Genomic DNA, 21,463 nt, shown 5'->3' on the forward strand with positions numbered 1-21,463 from the left:
TATCCCTTATGGCTTTTCTGATAGTTAAAGACCATTAGAGCTTGGCAGCATGCTATGCACTGGTAAACACTCTTTGACTGATGAGTCCACTTTTTTGAGGAGTGACTGTAGTAATATGAAATCAGGTAATAAAGACTTCAGGCACTACAGGTTTGCACTTCAGTTTATTATATTCTAGGAGTGACTCGATAGTGTTGAAAAGATACAGTGTAATTCAAGTGTTTCCCTTTCAGCACACAGACCGTGCTACAAACAGCCTCTTTTTGCAGAGATAGAAAAAGGGAAAAGGCTTTTGGAGGTCAGGCAGTCTGACCTCCTGCTCAAAATAGTGATGACTTCAAATGTAGACCCAACATACTCAGGTTCTTTTCCAGCCAACGTTTTAGAGTCTCTGAGGGGGAAGATTTCATGATTTCTCTGAACTGTCCTTTCTAGTTCTTAACCACTCTAGTTGTGAAGACTTTATTCTTTTGTTCAAAGGAAGGTTGTCTGACTCAAGGCTAATCAGATTAAAGAGAAGTTCTCAGCCTGAGTCAGAGGAATAAAGATAAGGTAAAAATAACCCCTGAATCCTAAAGTCCACCTGTCGCAGTGTCCCAAAGTGCTGGAGAAGCGCAGCCCCAGGCTAGCTCAGCCTACACTGCGGCAAGCACGCAGAGAGGTCGGGGTGACAAGCAGAGCAAGCCACCTCCTCCCTGTGGGGTCTTGGTTCCCCCACACAGCGACGGGCACTCGGTGTCGTCACGACCATGGCAGCAGAGAAAAGAGCTGACTCTCTCTCAAGCAGGGTGACTAGATGGTTTTATTGAAGGGAAGACCGTAACGGAGCTCCGCCTTGGTCAACTGCTGCCCGAGGAGAGCCCCGAACAGAACCGTACACAAGCTTTTATTCAGGGGAGGGTTTTAGGGGTGGTGACAGCGGGTCAGCCAATAGGAAAACAGTGGGGCATAACTGGGGGTGTGAATTTCAGAACAGAGGACCAGTCACAAGATAGGGGTGGGGGATTTCCCGAGTCCCCTCCAATCACTTGACGCCCTCCCTGGACCTTTCCAGAATCCAGGGAAGGGCCCCGAAGTGATGGACGGGGTGCCCAAGGAGAGAGGGAGAGGATTGACAAGTAGGGATAAGGGGGAAGGGATGATTGACAGAAAACGAACATTACTCTCTAACTGATAAACAAGTTGGAACCATTCACAGAACAAGGGGGGTACAAGGACAAGACCATTACAACAAACTTATTTCAAAGCATAAAACAAATGAAATAAACGTGCACCGCCACATCCACCAGAGCTGGCTTAAGCTGTCTGGGAAGGAGAAGCCTTCTGTGTCCAGATTTCCACCAAATTTAGCTCTATGTAATTTTCCGTTATTGTAACTGGTTTTACCCATTCCTTTTACTATTCATCTCTTGTCCTCTCACTTTCTAGGAAAAGGTTTTCCCTTCCTTTCCATCTTCTGTACAACCTTTCTGTAGTGCTGTCTTCTTCTTCTGCTTATATAAACACAGTAACTCTAGCTCCTAAACATTTTATGATCCTCCACTTGATTGCCTCTAGAATTCATGCAGAATTTGGTAGAGAACTAAGTAGAATTACCAGTGTGGAATGCAAGCACTAAGCCTATTAGGATGGAAGTCTCTATTGGCAGATGACTGTATCTAGGTCCTTTAACAGAAGATTTTTCTTGACTGTAATTAGCTGTGAGTTCTCCTATGGCACTGGCATGGATTTATCTGATAGGAATGGCTCTTCCAGAGGTCTGCCCTTTCACTGCTGTTGACAAAGGCCTGCATTTTTTCCACATTTGCAGATGCAGAAGGAGTCATCTAGTGGTCAGAACATATCATCTTTCAGCTTCCATCACTGAGGAAATCCACCTATGTTGACTACAGATTTTGTGAGTCCCTGCTCTTGTGGGAGATAGAATTTGGATTCCTCTTCTCCCTCCCCCATCTTGGAGTCATTGCAAAATCCCACTTCATCATTCCTCCTTTGCTCTATAGCATGCTCCTTTCATCTCTCACCTGGTAACTCAGTGATTTAAGCAGATCTAACACCTATCACTGATGAGGCTGTAATTGCCGCCTTCAGGGAAGAGCTATGAAATCAAATTGCTGCTGAATAGTCACTTCTCAGCTAAGCTCTCCTCCCACTGATGTATCTTTTCAGTTGTTAAGTAGCTTTTGCTTTTTTATTCCCTCAAGTATTCTAAGATGTACCACATGTAGGACATTGTTGTAGTATAAATGCACCATTAAACTAAGAGCAAAGAAATAGTCTGTGCTCTGCCTCTTCATTTCCTAACACATAAACAGGGAGTGAATATTTCCCTTCTACACATTCAGGCTTATGGTGACTTGATTTTAGTATGTTTCTGCATAGCTTCTAGCCCTCCGGCACTTCTTTCTTAGAGCTGAACTTCAACACGTGACTGCTTCAAGCACGTGTTCATGAATACAGCTGATTGCTGCATCTTTAACACTGAGACATGACATCATCATCATCTAAAAGTGCAGTGAAGAATAAGTAACAGAATCTGTGGATGATCACCAGCCAGTTCACTTTAACATTTGGCTGATGAGTCTTTGATTATGTTTCTCATCAGGGTGTCTAAAGGAAGGTCTGCACAATTTCATTATTGGTGAAACAAAAGGCAGCACGTGAATTTCATTAAAAATTCATAGTAGCTTTAATTGTAGGCAGTCTATTTAACTTAGTTGTATCTTTTGCCCCCAAGGTTCTTGAGCAAATCTGAATTTATTTGGAAAAACCAAAGGCAAATGATCCAGCGATTTTTGCATCTGATGAGGATTAAATTTTCTTTTTTTTTTTTTTTTTTTGTAGAAATATTATTCCATCATTAAAATATTTTCTTGAACAGATATATAGATGGAAAAGTTATTAGTAGAAAATTGAGATTTTATTTGGCGTCTGAATGGTCTTTTTGAGGAGACATTACTGTCTGTGTTTCAGTATTAATTTATCTGAAGTGGGACTGAAAAATGGAGGCTTGCATACAAACACTTGTTCCTCACAAATAACTTATTCTACACTTATATAGCTTTAATTAAACAATAGTTGTGTTTTACATACAGGTATAAATTAGCTTGAAAATTGGAAGTTTTAGTCCAGGTTGAATAAATGCTAGTTGTTTGGGATATGTAGACCCTGAGAAATGGAAAGGTTTGATGGAACCAACTACATAATATATCCCATTCTTATGGTCACACAAAACAAAGAAAACATTGGTGAATAAGTTTCTATTTTTAACTGAGTACTAGAAACAGATTTCTAAACTCAATATGCAGTCAAATAAAGTAGAAAAGAGTCAGAAATTGTCCTTTTTAACAATATAAATGTAATCTGTATAGAAGTATTTTATACTCCCATTCACTTCAGAGAGGACACAAAGAATAGACTTTTCCTCTTTTTTCTTTCTTTCTTTCTTTCTTTCTTTCTTTCTTTCTTTCTTTCTTTCTTTCTTTCTTTCTTTCTTTCTTTCTTTCTTTCTTTCTTTCTTTCTTTCTTTCTTTCTTTCTTTCTTTCTTTCTTTCTTTCTTTCTTTCTTTCTTTCTTTCTTTCTTATGCTATCACTAAATAAAATATTATCTTCTCACACATTCACCCTTCCCAAGAAAATAAAGACACTTCTTTGGAAACAAGGTGATTTGGTATTCAGCATGATCTTTATCATTGTTCTATATAAAGTTTACATAATCCACCATTAAAAAGTGGAAAGACATAAAAGAGAAAAAAAAAAATTATGCCTTATGTTACCAGTTTATATATTTAATCCATTTTATATCTCTTCTTCAGTGTATTATGAGTCCCTCCTTGTTTTTTGCCCAATAAAATTGTAGCCTTTAAGTCTCTTGAATAGAATGTGCAATAAAAATGCAATAAATTCACATCAACAAAACCCAGTACGTCTGAGGAGACAAGTCAAGGTCCAGAACTTGGAGAAGAGTGTTTACTATACATACCTTTGCACAGTGTGGATGTAGCACTCAGCAACACTTAAAAGAAATCATTTCTCATTCAAAATTCATTGTATTGTAACTACAGATTTAGTAACATACTGGCAGCTTCTATTGATTAACTCAGGGATATTGTGGAAACTTGAAGCATGCTGAAGGTGCCTCTAAAAGGAAATACTGATTTTATCTGGGGAGGGTGGTACACAAGCCTGCTAAAAAGAGGTGAGCAGTGTAATTCTCCTAGAGTAATAACAGCAGATGAGCTGGAAGTTATCCTAGGGTGTGTGCTCTTCTATGCAAAACCCACTTCTCTCTCAAAACCAACATTTTCCTTTATAGCAAGTTACAAAGATAAATATTGTCATTTGTATTGATGGAGGTTTAAAAGACAAAGATTCATATTTTTCACTGAAGAACTAGAAATTGGGGAGAGCCCCATGCAGGATCCAGGGGCTCTGGAATCCAGGAGTTGGTCAGAGCATATTGTCAAGCATTCACTACTGAAAACTTAGCTTGAACTTGCCTGATATTACTTGCTGAGTTATTAAGATATATGGATTTAGCAAAAACTTGGTGACTTGCTGCACTTCAAGGCACAAAAATGTTGTCAAATGTATCAACTGTATTTGATAACATGTAAAATAATTTTTTTGGGGGGGACAAATTTTAACATTATTCCATCAAAAACAGGCTATCTAGAGAAGTTTTTAATGTTTCATCATTGGAAATGGTCAAGGTCATGTTGGATAGAACTTCATGGAACCTGATCTACAGAAAGATGTCCCTGTCCATAGCAGGTGGATTGGATCAGATGAGCTTAAAATGTCCCTTTTAACAAAAACAATTCAATGATTTTGTAATTCTTTTCTGCAACTTGCCTTATAAATTATGTTTTCTATCTCATTATCTGGTTTCACTTAGTAATGGATTTTCTTAGAAATTACTTCAAAGCAAGGAACTTGAGAGTCATTTTACAGAATTGAACCACCATGACTTGATGATTTATTTTCACATAATATATTGCAATATACATCTTTGCTTTGTTATGCAGCTGAAGTTTCTCTAATTTATAAGAAAAAGGTATAATTTAATTTGAGTTTATGTGCATGAAATTCTGATGGTGAAGATTTATACGAATGATGAGCACATTCAAATGAACCACTGTCATTATCATTGCTATTTCTGTCATTAGTAAAATCACTATATGACTACAGTCTTTCCTGCATAATTTTCATAAATGTATATCTTTCCTGCAGCCAGGAGAGGGTTAATTTTGGCAGCAGCCAGGAGGGACATGGCCAACACCCTCAGTTTTTCTACATCACCTGAGGACATGGAGAGGGGAGGGACTGGGATGGGGACCCTTCTGCTGTGGCCATTGATGGACTGCGTGGTCAGATAGTGTCGTGTTCCACACGGGAGCGATTGCGTGTGAATCGCCCACGTGTATCCTCTGCTGTTACTATTGTTGCTGGTACCTTTAGTTTTCTCATTTCATTGTTGTTTCTAGTAAAATGTTCTCATCTCAGCCTGTGATCTTTACTTTTTGTGCCTCCATTTCTCCTCTCCATTCTGCCACAGGTAGAGGAAAGTGAGGAAGAAACACACGATCTGGGGTGTTTCAGTGGGAATACTAGATTGGGTAGCACCATTTCTTAACCATGACACACAGAGAGAAATTTGCTATGTAAATGTACCAAAAAAGGTGAAAACAAAAGCTTAAAAATTACGTCAGTCACTAGAGACACATTACCTTTTTTTTTTCCTAAAGATTCTTCAGTTGTTTGCACTTACAAAATATTAACACAAATTTTCTTTTTTTAAACAAGCACAGCTTTGAAAGTTAAAGATAAGGACTCAATTTCTTTGGCCTGTCTGGTGTTATTTAACTAGATTTCTCCCTCCACCTACTGTCTTCTTAATGTGATTTGGTAATTTCATGTCTCTGGAATGTCAGCAAGAGTAATAAAATAGCAATTTAAGAACATGTTAAAAGCCAATCTGAATAGCACTGTTCTTTCAAAGCTATTAAAATCAAGACTCACAGAAGTCCTCATACTAGACAGCTCTGAAACTTCCTTGCATAAAAAGAGCAGTTGTTTGGACTCAGGGGATATGCTATAAAATGAGGTGCCAAATCAGAATTTACAGATTAATGTCATCTCAGTGCAGATTATGCGATTCACCTTTTTTCACTCCTCTAAAAAATGTCCTCCTTGTTACTAGTCTTCATCTCACCTTGATTTCTTTATAGCACAGCTCTTATATTTTTTGATTCAAAAATAAATATTACTGAAGAAGGAGAAAGCTTGTACAATTCAGAGTTCTGGCATAATACCCAAAGATAGATGTGCTGATTTCAGGTTTTGGATCTGTTTAAGTGGTTTCCCAGTCTTTCGAGACTGATATCTCTTGGTTTTTTAGTGGTGGTTGTTTGTTTGTTTTTGTTTTTGTTTTTTGTTTTTGTAGTATCCAGAAAGGAAAGTGAAATAATGGAGCACGGAAAAAAAATGGGAGAAGGAAAGCTATAATTAGGTTCTTTCATCACTGAGAATCAGGTGAGGAAAAAAAAAATAAATCAAGAAATTAAGTTTGTTAATGTGTGTCACTCCTTCCTCCATTTTGGAATCTTCAGCTGAGTAAGATTACTAAGAAATAATGCATTTTCTGCATAATTTGGTGTGAAACATTATTTCTCTGAATAAAGAAGAAGGTGTCCCTGAAAATAGTCTATCAGAACTTTATTGTGATTTTTTTTTTTTTTTTTTTTTGGTGGTTGCATCTATAAAATAATTGATATTTGAGCTAAAGTGTGCCAAAAGGAACTAGCTCCTGACCAAAGACTGTAGCTTTAACCCAGGGTGCATTTTACATCACAGATATATTGCAGTCTAGGAGAAGAAAATAACACTTTTTTGTCTTGCCACCATCAGGTCATCAATCATGCACAGCACCAGTCTTGTACACCCATCATAGCTGGTGCAGCATTGTTTGTCCAGAGCTGAGTGTCTCTCTCCTTGTTTCATAAACACACAGCCCTGTGTCAGCATCTGGATCAAAGAGTTAGAAGTCAAGGCACAGATATGACATTAACATAACTGTTGTGTGCCTCAGGTGAGGATTTAGAGAGAGTCCCGATTTAAATGAAGCTTCAAAGCAAGGGACAAGAGAGTCCCATCTTCCATCATTTTTCTGACATGGCTCTTCCCACCAGGTCTTCTTGTGTAACCAGTTATGCTTCTAAAGAAAGGAGAAAGGACACTTCATGCCCTAACAATGGTTGTTTGAGAATTATACCCTCATCAGATCCTCTTTCCAGCAGGCCACCCACTACCAGGGGAAAGGAGAATACATGACTCCTTATCATTTGACAGCCACTAGCTACCCAAGTACCAAATCTGTCCTTTTCACATGGGTAGCTCTTCCCCCTCTTCTAAAAGGAGTGATGTCCTATTCCTTCTCAAGGCAGCATGATATTGCTAGTAAAACAATACCTATCATCGTCATGTCACCAAAGGTCTCAGAATCATCCTTAGTAGTAAAATATATATATATATATATGACACATTTGCAGGGCCCATTGCTTCTTTCTCCTGACACCTGCCTGTCTTCCCCAGCTGTCTGTCTTCCAGAGGTTGTCCTCAGTTGGAAAATATGCTGCAAATTGTGGTCTTGGGTACCACCTTTCTATTATTAGAAGATAAGTAGTTTGGCAAAAAACAAAACAAAAAACAAACAAACAAAAATCCAAACAAACCAACAAACAAATAAACAAAGACATGGACCAATGGAGATACTATAATCAGACTGCAGATTAACACTGAATCTTCCTGCCTGGATCTCAACGAGACAGCTGTCCTGTCCTGAGCAGATTTAATGCTGCATGTGTTGGGGATAGGCAAGTTGTAAAATGTATAATGTAATATTGTCCCACAGGGAAGCATCTGGCATATTTAATTTTGTTTCCTTCGTTTCTTTTCCTTTTCTGGATGATCAACTACTCATTAAAACTATTTTCTGCTATGCCAAATCTTTTCTAAAGAAAGCATTATATCAAACAAGGAACAGCCTTAGAATGTGGTTGAAATTTTGACTAGATTTTCAAGGGCTTGAAAAGATGGGACAATGTAGGTGAAAAAGGGGAAAGAGCAGGACCAGTAAAGACATCATAGGCATTGGTTTGCTTAGAAGACTTTGTAAGCAAGTCTTCTGCTGGAACGGTTACCATTAAACTCTAAACAACAATTCCAACAAAGTAATTTTTTTTTTTTTCCACAAAAGTTTCATTGTGTACATTCACAGCATGTGTAGCAGTTTTGAAATTTCTGCTACAGCAGTTGGTCTAAGTAAGTAGCAGCTATGCTTGTGGCAGGGTATGGATGGGAAAGGTTGGGTATGGGTTAGGAAAGGTCTTCACTCCAGGCGAGGCAAATGCAAATACTCAGATTGCTTTTTCTGTTTTTGATGGTCACACAGAATCTACAGGTCTTTATTAAGTACAGAATAAAGTTACTTTTCCTGCTGCCCATTGCTACTGCCCAACAGAGTGGGACCTACCCCATGTGCAGCTCAGAGATCAGACCACAGGCTGTTGTTCTGCTTTCAAAATTTGTTTCTTGTTCCAAAGTCTACATCTGGTGATGTCATCTACTGCCAAAGAAAGCATACATGGCACAAGTATGCATAAAATACCTGGCACTCAGCTTTTTACAGTCCCTTGGAGACTGATGTGGTCCTGCTTATCTTTTCTTGTGTCAGTGGCCAAGACACTAAAAGCTCACCCTGACTGATAAATCTGAAATATTGGCACTGACCATAAAAGCTAGTAAAACACCAAAGCTGGGTGATTGTTTGCCATCTGTATGTTGTATCCATTATACTATTTAGAATTGTGATATATGCAACAAGCAACCCTTGAACCATCTTTTCTCGATGGCATAGACATAGGAAGCTTTTAGTCCAAGTTTAAGTTGTCACTTATAGACTGCTGCTATAACCTTTTGGAAATGTATAAACTCCCAAATTTTCAACCTTATTAATCCCATCTGAGTTCCTGCCAGGGTGGCAAGCACAGTGCTAAAAATGTCTGGCATTTTCTCATATGAAGTTTTACGTACAGAGATGAAGGTAAGTGAAATGTCTCTGTGTTGATTTGTAGCTGACAGAAAGTTATGAAGGAAAGATATAGGAAAAGCAAGTTGGAGCTAGAGCTGGCAGCATTGTATTACATGGAAGAGGAGTATCCAATAAGCAGTAGCATATCATATTTGGCAACACCAGACTGAACTAAGAGGGCAGACCAGTGTGTAGACTGGTGTAATAGGATGTCACAACACACCTATAATAGGATTTATGTCTTCATTATGTCATATGAAATAAGAAAATGCATAATGACTTTTCAAACTGTGCTATTTCTGGACAGAATTCCAAAGTAGGTTCCAAGTTGTAATCCATATTCTGAAGAGAAAAATCTCCAGAAATTAAATCTGATGAAGACATGCAGTTGCATTCTCTAAAGAGAATGATTCTCTTTAGAGGCACTTTCTACAATGAAAGAGTTGCAATAATATGTCTATACAGGAGACAGTTTTCAGTTTTCAGCAACAGGAAAAAAATTTAGTTGATTTAATATTTTTAACAAATTTCAATTTCTTTCCTAAATTTCATTTTTTTAAAAATAAGTACTTATACTTCTGTGCTATTTTCTATTTATTGACAGGTTTTGTCCAGAAGTTTCAATAACCTTTACATATTCAAAGCTTTGGAAATGCAGATGCACTAGACAACCAATTAAACTGACTGACAGGAGTATTAGAATGGACAATAGATATATTTGTAAGAATGTTTTATTAAATGGATCCCCACTAATAGAGGCAATTTTCCTTCCTTATTTTAGTTTGGTTTTTTTAAGCTTTGAAATGTATGAGTTTAAATAAATCTTACTCTTTTCAAGTAAAATAATTTTAATTAAGCTAAATATAAAATAAGTTATATAAAATAATGTAATCCTTTTAGGATAGCTATGAAAAGAAGGTCTTATTTGATGATTTAAAAAAAAAAAAAGTCTTTCAGTTCAATTTGCAATTACATTTCATTTTCTTGTTCTGTTTTTTTTTACTTTTCTGTTGTCCTTGTCTGCAGATGGATCGTTATAAGACTTTCAACTGACATACAAAGTCAGTAAGCCACTCTTTATATAAATCGAAACTCTCCATTCTCTAGCCCAGGTGTTTAGAAATAAATGAGAGAGTACATTTTGAACTGTAACTCATAATTTTGTATAATTGTGGTTGATACTAGTAGCGTATTCAACTTTCTCCTACAACCTCTTTTATCCTCAGTAGATCAATAAGCAAACCTACATATCTGTAGCAACATGAGCTTTGTCCTGTCCCAAAAATACTCCTTACTTTAGCACCGTATCTTGTGAACTGCATGCACAGATAATGGCTATGGAGGGTGGAAAAGGAGAAGAAAAGGAAGCTGCAACAAGTCCACTTTATAGCTTAGTACCCTGACTAAGTTATAGCATAGAAAGGGTTAATCAATTGATTTCAAATATCCTGTACTTCTCTCAGAAGTTTATCACCTCTCTCATTTTAGTGGTGAGAGCAGGAACATTATGTCACAGAGCGGTGGTGGGTACCCTATCCATGGAAATATTCAAGATCAGGTGTGACAGGGCTCTGAACAGCCTGTTCCAGGTGAAGATGTCCCTGCTCATTGTAATGGGCTTTGGCTAGATGACCTTTAAGACGTCATTTACAACTCAAACTCTTCTACGATTATGTTTATTCAGGGGAAATACAGTTTCTGGCCTTTTGTCTTATTTGTGTGTGGTGGTTTTTCCAAAGTCACTTCTTTGTGTAGAAGAATTTAGATAAATTTTAGAAAACAAGGGTAAGAACTTTAAATCTGTGTGTCCTACAGATTTAAAGTCAAGAGTTAAAAAATGTGAGGCAACGCCATATCCAGTGAGAGGTTTCAACAAATAGAGTTTGCTAATTGTGAAAATCTTAACCACCCCTTACATGCCACAACTATGACCTCCCAAGCCCAGTCATAGCAACTGCCTTATGTGAATATTTGCACTGTTTAAAGTGTGGCACTTATTCCTTTGCACCACACTGGTTGCCTGCCTGGGATCACATTAAACTCAGCTAAGCATAACATGCAAAGAGAAAGTGACCCTGAAAGATCCCTTTCCTGAAAGGGATCTCCCCTGAAAGGGTGCCCCTCCCTTCTCTGCTTCATTTTAATGTGGCTGCCATATGGTTTAGGGGCCATTATAAGCCCCTGTGTTTTAACTAGTCCTGCTCTAAATGTTTCATTTCTCCGAGGAAGATTAAAGGACTGTTCTCTTATATTAAATGCAAAATTAACTTTTTTGATCACAAATACCCAGCTCAAAGAATTGTGCTGGTTTCAGCTGGACTAGAGTTCATTTTCTTCACAGCGGCAGGTATGGGGCTGGGTTTGGATTTGTGCTGAACACAGGGTTGATAATATAGAGGTGTTTTTGCTATTGCTGAACAGGGCTTACACTGTGTCTAAGCTTTTCCTGCTTCTGGTATTGTCAGGCTGGCAAGGAGGTTGGGAATGCATGGGAGGCTGGGGGGAGACAGAGCCAGGACAGGTTACCCCAACTGACCAAAGGGATATTCCAGACCGTATGATCCATATGATGTCATACACAGTGGGAAGGAGAAAGAGGAAGGAGGAGATATTTGGAGTGATGGTGTTTGTCTTCCCAAGTCACCATTGCACATGATAGCGTCTTGCTCTGCCAGAAATGGATGAAAACCTGTCTCCCATGGGAAGTAGTGAATTAATTCCTTGCTTTGCTTTGCTTGTATGTGTGGCTTCTGTTTCCCCTTTAAACTTTTAAATGGTCTTTATCTCAGTGCCAGGAATTTTTCCAGCTTTTACTTTTCTGATTTTCTCCCTGATTTCACTGCTGGTGGGGGACTGAGTGAATGGCTGAAGAGGCTTTCCTGCTGGCCTGGGGTTTTTAAAACAACAAGAAGAATGAAGATAGCAGCAATCCAAATGAGTTGTGGTTTTTTTGTGTTTTTTTTTTTTTTGTTTGTTTGTTTGTTTTTGTGTGTGTGTGTGTGTGTGTGCGTGTGTGGCAGTGTGGGGCAAAAGTACAATGAAAAGCACTGTAAAATAAGTAATGTTACTGTTTTCTATCAGTATGAAGCCACATTGATCAAATGCTCAGGTTCCAGAGCCAAAGGGGAGGAGGGAAACTAGTTTCTAAGAATACTAAGAATATTTCTTCTTTCTGTTGAGCTTGGGTACATTTGGGGGGGAATTTTTATATGAAGTAATAAACACGTACGAATCACTGATATCTGCAGAAATGTTATGCTGTATTGTATGAATTTGGGGAAAACAAAGCATTAGCTCAAACAAGATACTAGAAAAGGGATTAAGGAATTGCCCTCTTTAAACTATTTGCTTTAATTTGCATGCTCATTAACTATGTAATAATAGAATGGAAGGGCTTAATTACCTAATTTATAAAAACAACATCACTGACAATTTAACTGCAATGATAGTTCTGAAAAAATTTTGGTTAACTTGAAGTGACAAATACATGATAAAATGAAATTGTTTTACTGCCAGAAAGACAATATAAAATGTTGCTATGTGGCAGTACTGAAATAACCTGCTTATTAGCTATCTGAAATAGGTGAGAACTAACAGCATGTCGAAGAAGGGTGTTAGATGATGTTTCTCACCACAAACACACAATAGTTAAAATGATGCATTTTGTGTGGATCACAAACCCTAAACTTTGCTGCTAAGTGAAAATTCATTAAACTAATGTTACTATAGTGGATTATAAACAGTTTTATTAAAGGATATATATACTGTAAGTATGTAGGCAATAGAAATTACTCTTTGAAACAGGTCTATAGAGCCATGTTTTTTATTGTAGCATCTCCATTTCTTAAAGTGCCTTTTTATGCAGCCTTTTGCAATGGATTTGAAAGGCACATTCAGAAAGCAATATTTAAATTATGCCTACACCTTAGATTTCCTAATATGACACCTAGAATACTATGTCCAATTTGTTATGCCATGATTTAAGACTATATAAAAAGAGACTAATACCAAATAAGAATTGCTAAAAGATATTTGATTTGTTCCTGATAAATTAAAAAATGAGGAAGGGAATGATAACAATTCTCAGCAGCTTGAGAAAGCAGTGGGAAAATCAGAGGATCTGATACCCAAGCCCCATAACACAGGATAAATAATAAAAGACTTAAAACTGAGAGGAGGAAAATGTAGGTTCATGATACGAACATGGACATCAATGTGTTGGCAGTGGTATGGCTACAGGTTGACCTCCATGAGACGAGTGCCCCATGACCGACACTGCTCCAATCAATCCACTGCAGCAGAGCACATCTGCACTGAATAACATTTGTAGGCATGAAATACATGTCCTACAAAATCTCTACCAGAATTTTGGAATGATCCAGGCAGGCTGCGTTATGTAGAACTCACCATATCTATTCTTCATGTATGTCATAAAATAATGTTGCAGCCATAATCTCTATGTGTCTGAATATAGGGTTTCAGAGAGGAAAGGAAACCCCAAAAAGGGAAAAATGACAATGTCACTGCAATCGGCCACTTGGGAGAAAGTGAGTTTGGTTTGCAGTGTGGGAGCACCACACCCTTGCCTTGATTAAAAGCTGAGAAACTGCGCACAGTGAGCCACGATGGTGCAAACAGGGTGTTTTATTGGCAGCCTCTGTAGACACCTGGCTATAAACTTCCCAAGAACTGGAAGGAACATTGTTAGGCAGATATCCTCCAGGGTGCAGAAGAAGAGGGCAGGTGTATGTCAAGCTACTGCACAGACCAGGTCTGACAGTCCCATGTCTGCCTGAGTGCTATTTGGCGTTCCATCCCCTTGACAACAAGCTCTAGTCCCTGCTCTTGGCCCTTGTCTTTGCAGCTGATCTTAGCCACTGCTTAATATAGCCACATATTTTCCTCCATGTGTGTCCTTGCTGATTGTCAGCTGCTGAACCAGTAGATGCTATCAAAAAAAAAAAAAAAAAAAAAAAAAAAAAGCAACGAGCTTTTTCTTTCCCACCTGAGACCTTTCTTTTTGAAGCTGGTGATTTATTTTCTTAGCCATTGGTAATTTTTGCATGATGCCTGACATGTCATCATCTGTTTTGCAATACTATTTATTTTAGATTGAAAACAAATCATCCTGTGTGTTTTAATGCCTTAGCTTACATCTATATTGTTGATCACTGCTCCAGAAACATGTCCTTCTTCTATCTTATTTGCTTTCTTCAGAGTAACTTCAATTATAATGGAATTCTTCAGAGACATTTTAAGGGCAATATTTCTTAAATCTGTTTTGGGGTCATTATTCTTCAGCGCTTCTCTATTTAGCAGCAACCTATTTTATTAGGTGATCCACGCAATTTCTTTTTCTCCTATCTTTACTGAGCTGCATTCAGCATCTATTACGCTGGCTGCTTTAACTAAACATGAGAACTATAAGGTTCTGTGATGGTGGTCCAGCACAGGCCCTTGTGGCAAACTGCTGTAGACCAAAATAGACCATTTACAGACTGCTGCTCTTAGATAAAGATAACAAGCATATCAACTCTTCAGCAGTAGTTTACTTTTTAATAATGTGTGCATATGATTCAGCTGTGCAAATCTCTGGCCTTTATCTGACTGCAGAGACAGGAGGATTCCATTCTCCTGGATCCATACAATAAACAAATATATGATCTTGGATAAAACCTCTTTTTTAGTGTGTAGTCTATTTCTGAATCTAACTTTTCTTTCAAATATCTAAAATTTCTGACCATAACTGACCTCCCTATCCTTCTATTTACTAGTTTCACTGTTTATTAATGCAAAAGTACATTTACATTTCTCTTAGTAGGAATTGTTACTCCAAACATTAATTATTTTCTTAAGTACATATAGCTCATGCTCAACTTACAGTGGTTTTAAGTGCACAGATTTTAAACTGCTTTTAATTATTTAGTCACTTCTCTTTCGCAAAAATATTTCATATTCCTGTTTATTATATGGTATCTGCAACTGCCTATAGGAAGTTCTGTAAATCTGTAAGGGTAGGAACCTGAAAGGACTAGAAATATGCATAATAATTAAAGAATAAACAAAGTCTTTGCCCAGAAGAGGCTAAAATGTAAGTTATATGAAACAACTGATACACAATATAGAATATTCATACTTATGCATAGATCTTACCTCCTTTATTTCCTAGTTAGTATAAAAAACCTCATTCAAATTCTTTCACATTTTATTGTGCTAATTTTACTACTGTAATTTTACCAACATATGTGGAAACATGATCAGCCGTATGAATTTTAACGGTTGAATTTTGATCATTAAGAAACAGGTGAGTAAATAAATGGAAGATGCTATTTAAAATATTTAAAAAGGCCTATGTAACTAATAATTAAGTACTACTTGACCCTCTACTTTTTTGACTATTATATTTTTTCTTGAATCTTATTATTAATAAAATCAATGTGTCTGAAGATTGGGAGCAGGAATCAATGACAAATATGGAACCAATTTTATATTAAAAATAAAAAATCCCAGGGACATCTGCAAATGTTTCTATACTTGATATAATTAAAATTTATTACTTAAGAGTGAAAAATATCAGAGTTACATGGGATAATGAAAAAAGTCGATCAAGCTTATATGGAAAGGAAAAAAAAGTGAAGGTAGTAGTATCCCACAAAAAACCCCTCTGCATGGCCATTCAGAAGACAGCAAAGAAAAGAACAAGAGGACACTTAGAGCAGATCTTTATAACAGACAGAAGCTAAAGTGCTAATATTGCTACGCATTAATATTTCAGGACAGAAATAGCATTCTACAGTTTTTTGTGGTTTTGTTTGTTTGTTTGTTTTACTTTTAGTAATATAAATGTGATTAATAATATTACTGTTCTAATTAACTGAGGTAACTTCAAATACCTACCTGTGATACAGGTTTAACTCAACAAGCCTGTGCCTAACTTGTATTGATTATTGAAACAGAGCAGAGTCCCTCCAAGCCAGCTGTATTTATTGTTTGTTTTATGCGAGCCTTCCAGACCATAAAAAGTAATTTTCTCAATCTGATCTTGGGAGCACCCTGCAGAAGACAACCTATCATACTCAAAACCTGAGAATGAATGTATCCTACTGTTTACAGAATCTGAACAGTCTGAGCACTCACAGGGCTGGCCAGAAATAGAAATGAAGATAAAAAAATTAAAAATGCGGTTTAAGAAAGCATCATAATTAATGACAATCAACACGTGCTTTCTAAGGAATTGATAATGCATTCAACAGTTCTGATTTCATGCTGTGCTGTGTTAAAGTTTGAATTGTGAAAATAGTTATTTGTACTATAATTTTGGAACTCAATTTAGTATGTTTTTTTTTTTTTTTTTCCTAAACTTATGCAGCACTAGGACTAGAACATGTATTCAACTGGAACAATCCAGGAACTGGTGATGTGATGTGAAAAATAAGGACAGCAGAAGTCATAACTTTAAACAGTCAATATGATACAGTTATCCAAGTAAGGACAAACTGTAATTTATTATTACATAACTGAAGCATTATCACATAACTAAAAGGTTAAAATCCAGTAAATCAATTTTTTTATGGCATTCTATATCCTAGGAAGAAGTCACCTTGAATAGATTTTGTGCTCTGTTTGGCAAGAAAGCTGCAAATCCCAGGCAATACAGTAACTAAAATGTGCTAATACAAACCCTTGTGTAAACCTAGGGAGGTTCTGAGTGAGGACTAATTTACTTCTTGTGCATAGAATTTTAGGATAGGTAGAAATGTCTACTTGTGAAATATCTTATTTTGGCTCTCAGGTTTTCAAAGGATGATGAAACTCTCAGATGATGTAGGAAGAAATTAAAAAATTCTAGGGAAAATTGCTTGCAATGAAGTTACGCAAAGGAATGATCTGATCAATTTAAAAATATGTTAGTTGATCAGACAGTAAATTTAACATAACTGGGAAAAATGTGTTAAACATAGTTACCCACAGCTGGAAAATAACCCCACAGAAATTCACAGACATGCAAAAAAATTACATTGCACAATAAGGATTAAAAATGATTATAGTATGTTACCAATTGCAACACTAATTTTTCTTCTTTTATCCTCTGAACAAAATTGTTTTTTAATACAACAGATTACGCTTTTAAACAAAGCATTTTCTTTCTCAGTTATGTTTTATATGCTATGAATATTTTCTAAGTTTCGTAGTAAGATAGAAGTAGAAGCTTTCATCCAGCACAGAATTCCTAGCACTAGCCCTCAGGAATAAAATTTCTGTTGTAAAGGGTTATATACAACATGGATCACTATGTTTCTGCAAGCTGTTATCTGTTCTTAGTTGCAGTCTCTAGATCAGAAATTAGTTTTAAACAGGCCTAAGAAGCTAAAGAGCATTTTAAAGACCCCAAACAACACCGTGACATTAAATAATCAGGAGTGAACTGTGCAAATAAAGAAGAGTCAGAAATCAGGACTAAATTTACTTTCCATTAAAGACTGAAGTAAGAGATGCAGTGGGAATCTCTTGATTAGCTTATAAAATTAAAAAGTATAAAATTACACTAGCTTTTTTAATGTCAGTCTTAAAACTAAAAAAACCCCTGAATTTAAAAATATTTGCTGTATCTGCCTAGATGTTTTAGAGGAAAAATCCAAATAACGAAAAAGGTCAGATATGGATTACAATATGTTAGCAAAGTCTCACCCTATCTTAATATAAGTAGATTTTTCCGTTATAATTACTTTTATTTTTTTTAAACAGATCATTTGATATTTTCAATCTGATTGAGATTAAAGTGTTGCACTAGCTTTAGTTTATTCAGCTGACAGAGCTAAAGAGAAATAGGTAAAACAGGGTGCATAAAATACAATTTTTCTTTTATGACACCTAATATAGCTTTTGAGAGGCCTGTAGATGGAACAAGTTCTAATGTATAGCAGGAGTAGCCTTTGAGCAGGGTCATGACTTTCCTTATCATATCATCATATCATGCCTCCTCCAGTAAAAGAGCAGGAAGAAAATACTTCTCTGCAGATAAGTGTTCCAGTGGAAACTTTGAAAAACTGGTTATTTTTAATGGACTATCATGAATAACTTGGATACAATAATGGAATTATTAATTTTTTTCAAAAGAACATCAAAACAGAATAGGATGAGAGAGATATAAAATCTTTCTTTTGGAATTTCTTAACCCATCAGAGAAGGTAAACAGCATCTTCAGGAAGTTTCATGAAAGTTTTCAAAAATATATTATTTTTAGCATCAGAAAGTCATTGGACAAACCTGAAAAATTATATAACAATATGCAGATGTATTTCAGAGAAACAAATGCAGCCAGCTCTTGAACATCCTTTCCTTGTTCTGAAATAAAGAATATAAGAATTTATAAGAATTCAGTTTAGCAAAATAGATTCCTGATTCTATTTTCAGTGTATTATTATTAAAAAAATCATGATGACTTACTATCATCCTATATCAAAAGATCTACTTTCAGTCACCAAGACTGAAGAGAGGGGGAAAAAATAATCTAGCATTAAGCAGGAAAGCAAGAGTCTGGTTGAGGTCAAGTAGTGGACAAAGAACTAGACGAATCCTTATATAGAGATATCTATTCTTCATCTAAACAAAAGGTAAAAAAATGCCCTAGAGAAGAGGGACATTTGGAAATAAATGTTTTTTAAGGTCGCATTCAACCCAAACTCTTCTGTGATTCCATGACTCTTGTAGTTCTTTTCAGGGACAGATCAATGGAAAGCTCTATCTCGACTGCCATCTCAGCTTTTAGTACTGTTTTGAATAGTTAACATATTGAATTTAGTCTGTATGGAAATGCAAACACATCTTTTTTGGTAGGAAGGTGTCAAATGTGTTAAACCAAAAAGTGTTAAAAAAGGATATTTTTAAAAAAAATATTGAAAAAAAAATTTAAAATACTCTACTTACGTATGTGCTAATAAATATTATGGAACATAAGAATAATTTTACTATTTTTTTCCTCTAGAAATGTCAATGGCATTGGCCATGTTACCACAAATATAGTTTTATCTTAGTCACTTTATCTTCAGATTTTCATCTTGATTACATTTACTTGCCTATTCAGATTCTTACTTTTCTTAATTGCAAACAACCAATCAAAATCTCTCCTACAAGATTTTGATAAAATAGCTCCTTACAATCCTTGAAATAAATTCAACAAGTAGAATAAAGTAATAGTAAAAATGTGTAAAATATTCTTTTGTACTTTCTTAAATATGAGAATGAATTAGTTAGTTAATCACCTATTTGAAAGAATCTCAGAGAACTTTATTTGTCCATTGTTGGAATGACTACAATGTGTTAAATTCACTTGAAAGAGGCCAAACAATAGGTCAAACCTTGTGAGCTTTGAGAAACCAATTAATTCTATTAAGAAAAAGAAAACAGGAACCTTCACTCCATTAGACACTACCCCAGAGGGTGAGTCACTGACAGGTAATATAGAGAATGAATAATAAGAGACGGATTTATTTTAATGAAGATATTTTTCCAGGTTAAAAAAGTTAATATATGATGCAAAACTGAATATCTTTTTTATGTTTCTTGAAATAAAGTGAATTAAAATATAATTTCAGAATCTAAATGTAAATAACTTTCATTTTATAAAATACCAGACACCACTCAATACCTTTTCTGAGGATGAGATGTGGAAAAATAGATCAACTTAGAAAAATTTGGAAATCAATGCTCTCTGCCTTTCCAAATTACGTTAATTTCCCTAGGTTCAGAGACTAATAAAACATCATTATCTCCGTTCAAGTTTTTCAGAGGCTCTTTACTCTATTTCTCATTTCTATGAAGTCCATCCACACAAAGCAGATGACTGATTTTTCCCCTTCCAAGAACATGGGTGTGGGGGAGAGTATAAAACATCCAGCTAGTGCGTATTTGAACTGACTAATAAAACCTCTGTTTAACTACTAAACCCTCTCTTTAATTCTGTAACCTGGGAAAGAGGATTGCACGTGTAGTTCTTCTCAGAAACCAGGAATTCTATTTCACAACAACTGCATTTTCTGACTAGATGGAGCTGACCCGAGGCAACCCGGTAGCAGTGGTCAGGACACTCCTCCTGGCTGTGGGGAGGGAAAGTTGCTGTCCTTTCCTAACCAGCTTAATGAGGGTTCCCACAGCTTTGGACCATACTTTAACCACGAGTATACTTTAACCACTTTATATTGATATCACCTCCCAAAACCAGATGGATGTGGAGGTAAAGATGAGGCTTTTTTGATTTTCTACCAAGCCACAATTTCTCTGCTGGCTTGGACTAAAGCAATAAAGACACAGCAGGGTTTTGGAGACAAATGAGGGGACCTCCTCCAACACAGGATACCTATATACCTATAAAACTTACTTTTCCTTTCATAGTGTGACTACACTGCGTCTGGATGTCCTGGTGGCATAGATGTATTCCATCAGCTGTCAGATGGACCACTAATTTTGAGCTTCCTCCAGGGAAAATTTCAAAGGAACATGGATAGTTTACCTTAAAGAGAATGAAATCAAACTGAGTGAAATGAGTGAAATGATCACACTGCTGCTGAGTAGAAATGAAGATGTATGAAAGATATAGCCAGAATATTCTAATTTTCAGTGGGACTTGGAAGAAGAGCGGGCTACAGAATAATTTTCAAGTTATTAATCTTACTTTATTAATTAGGTTTCTCTTATTCTTCAGATGGACTATCTAGCTGCAGGGGACATTCCCCAGAACTGGATCTAAGAATAGCCTCAACTTAGCAGGTGTGAACTCATAACTGTTCCACAGGAAATAAGAATGGTTATTTAAGATTTACACTGTCGGGGGCTTTCCCCGAGATTCAGGTGGTTTTAGAGTCTTTTGCCCTCTGCAAAGTCCTGAGCCAAACGCAAAAAAAGAGACAGAGTCTTCAGGTCCTGATTTTTCAAGGTTGTACGCTTCGTTTATTTTTTCTTATCTTACAATTTTCTCAGTGCCCAACAAAGGTCTGTGCAGCTGCTCGGGCATCTGGTGACTCCCCGACTCTGACTCCTCCCGAACGGGGCTGTCGTTATCTTTTATACTAATTGCTACGTATTCTTTATTTATCATTATTTGCCAATGCCTATCACTTATACTAAACAGGTCATCCCTACCTTGACCCAATCTCTTTAAACTACTTTGTGCCACCATCACTGCTGAAAATGGAGTGAGGGAAGGAGAAAGAAGAAGCAGGAGACAACGCCCCAAAACCTCCATCTTGCCCCTATTCACTTCAATGCTAAAACCCCAAATTTACTGTTTCCTCACCCTGTGATAAGCTAAACTACTATCTTTCACACTTTTGTGGTCTGCAATCCCCCCCGCAGTGCAGGAAGCCTTTCCCATG

Source organism: Hirundo rustica, chromosome 6, assembly GCF_015227805.2.
Source record: "Hirundo rustica isolate bHirRus1 chromosome 6, bHirRus1.pri.v3, whole genome shotgun sequence".
Lineage (NCBI taxonomy): Eukaryota > Metazoa > Chordata > Aves > Passeriformes > Hirundinidae > Hirundo > Hirundo rustica.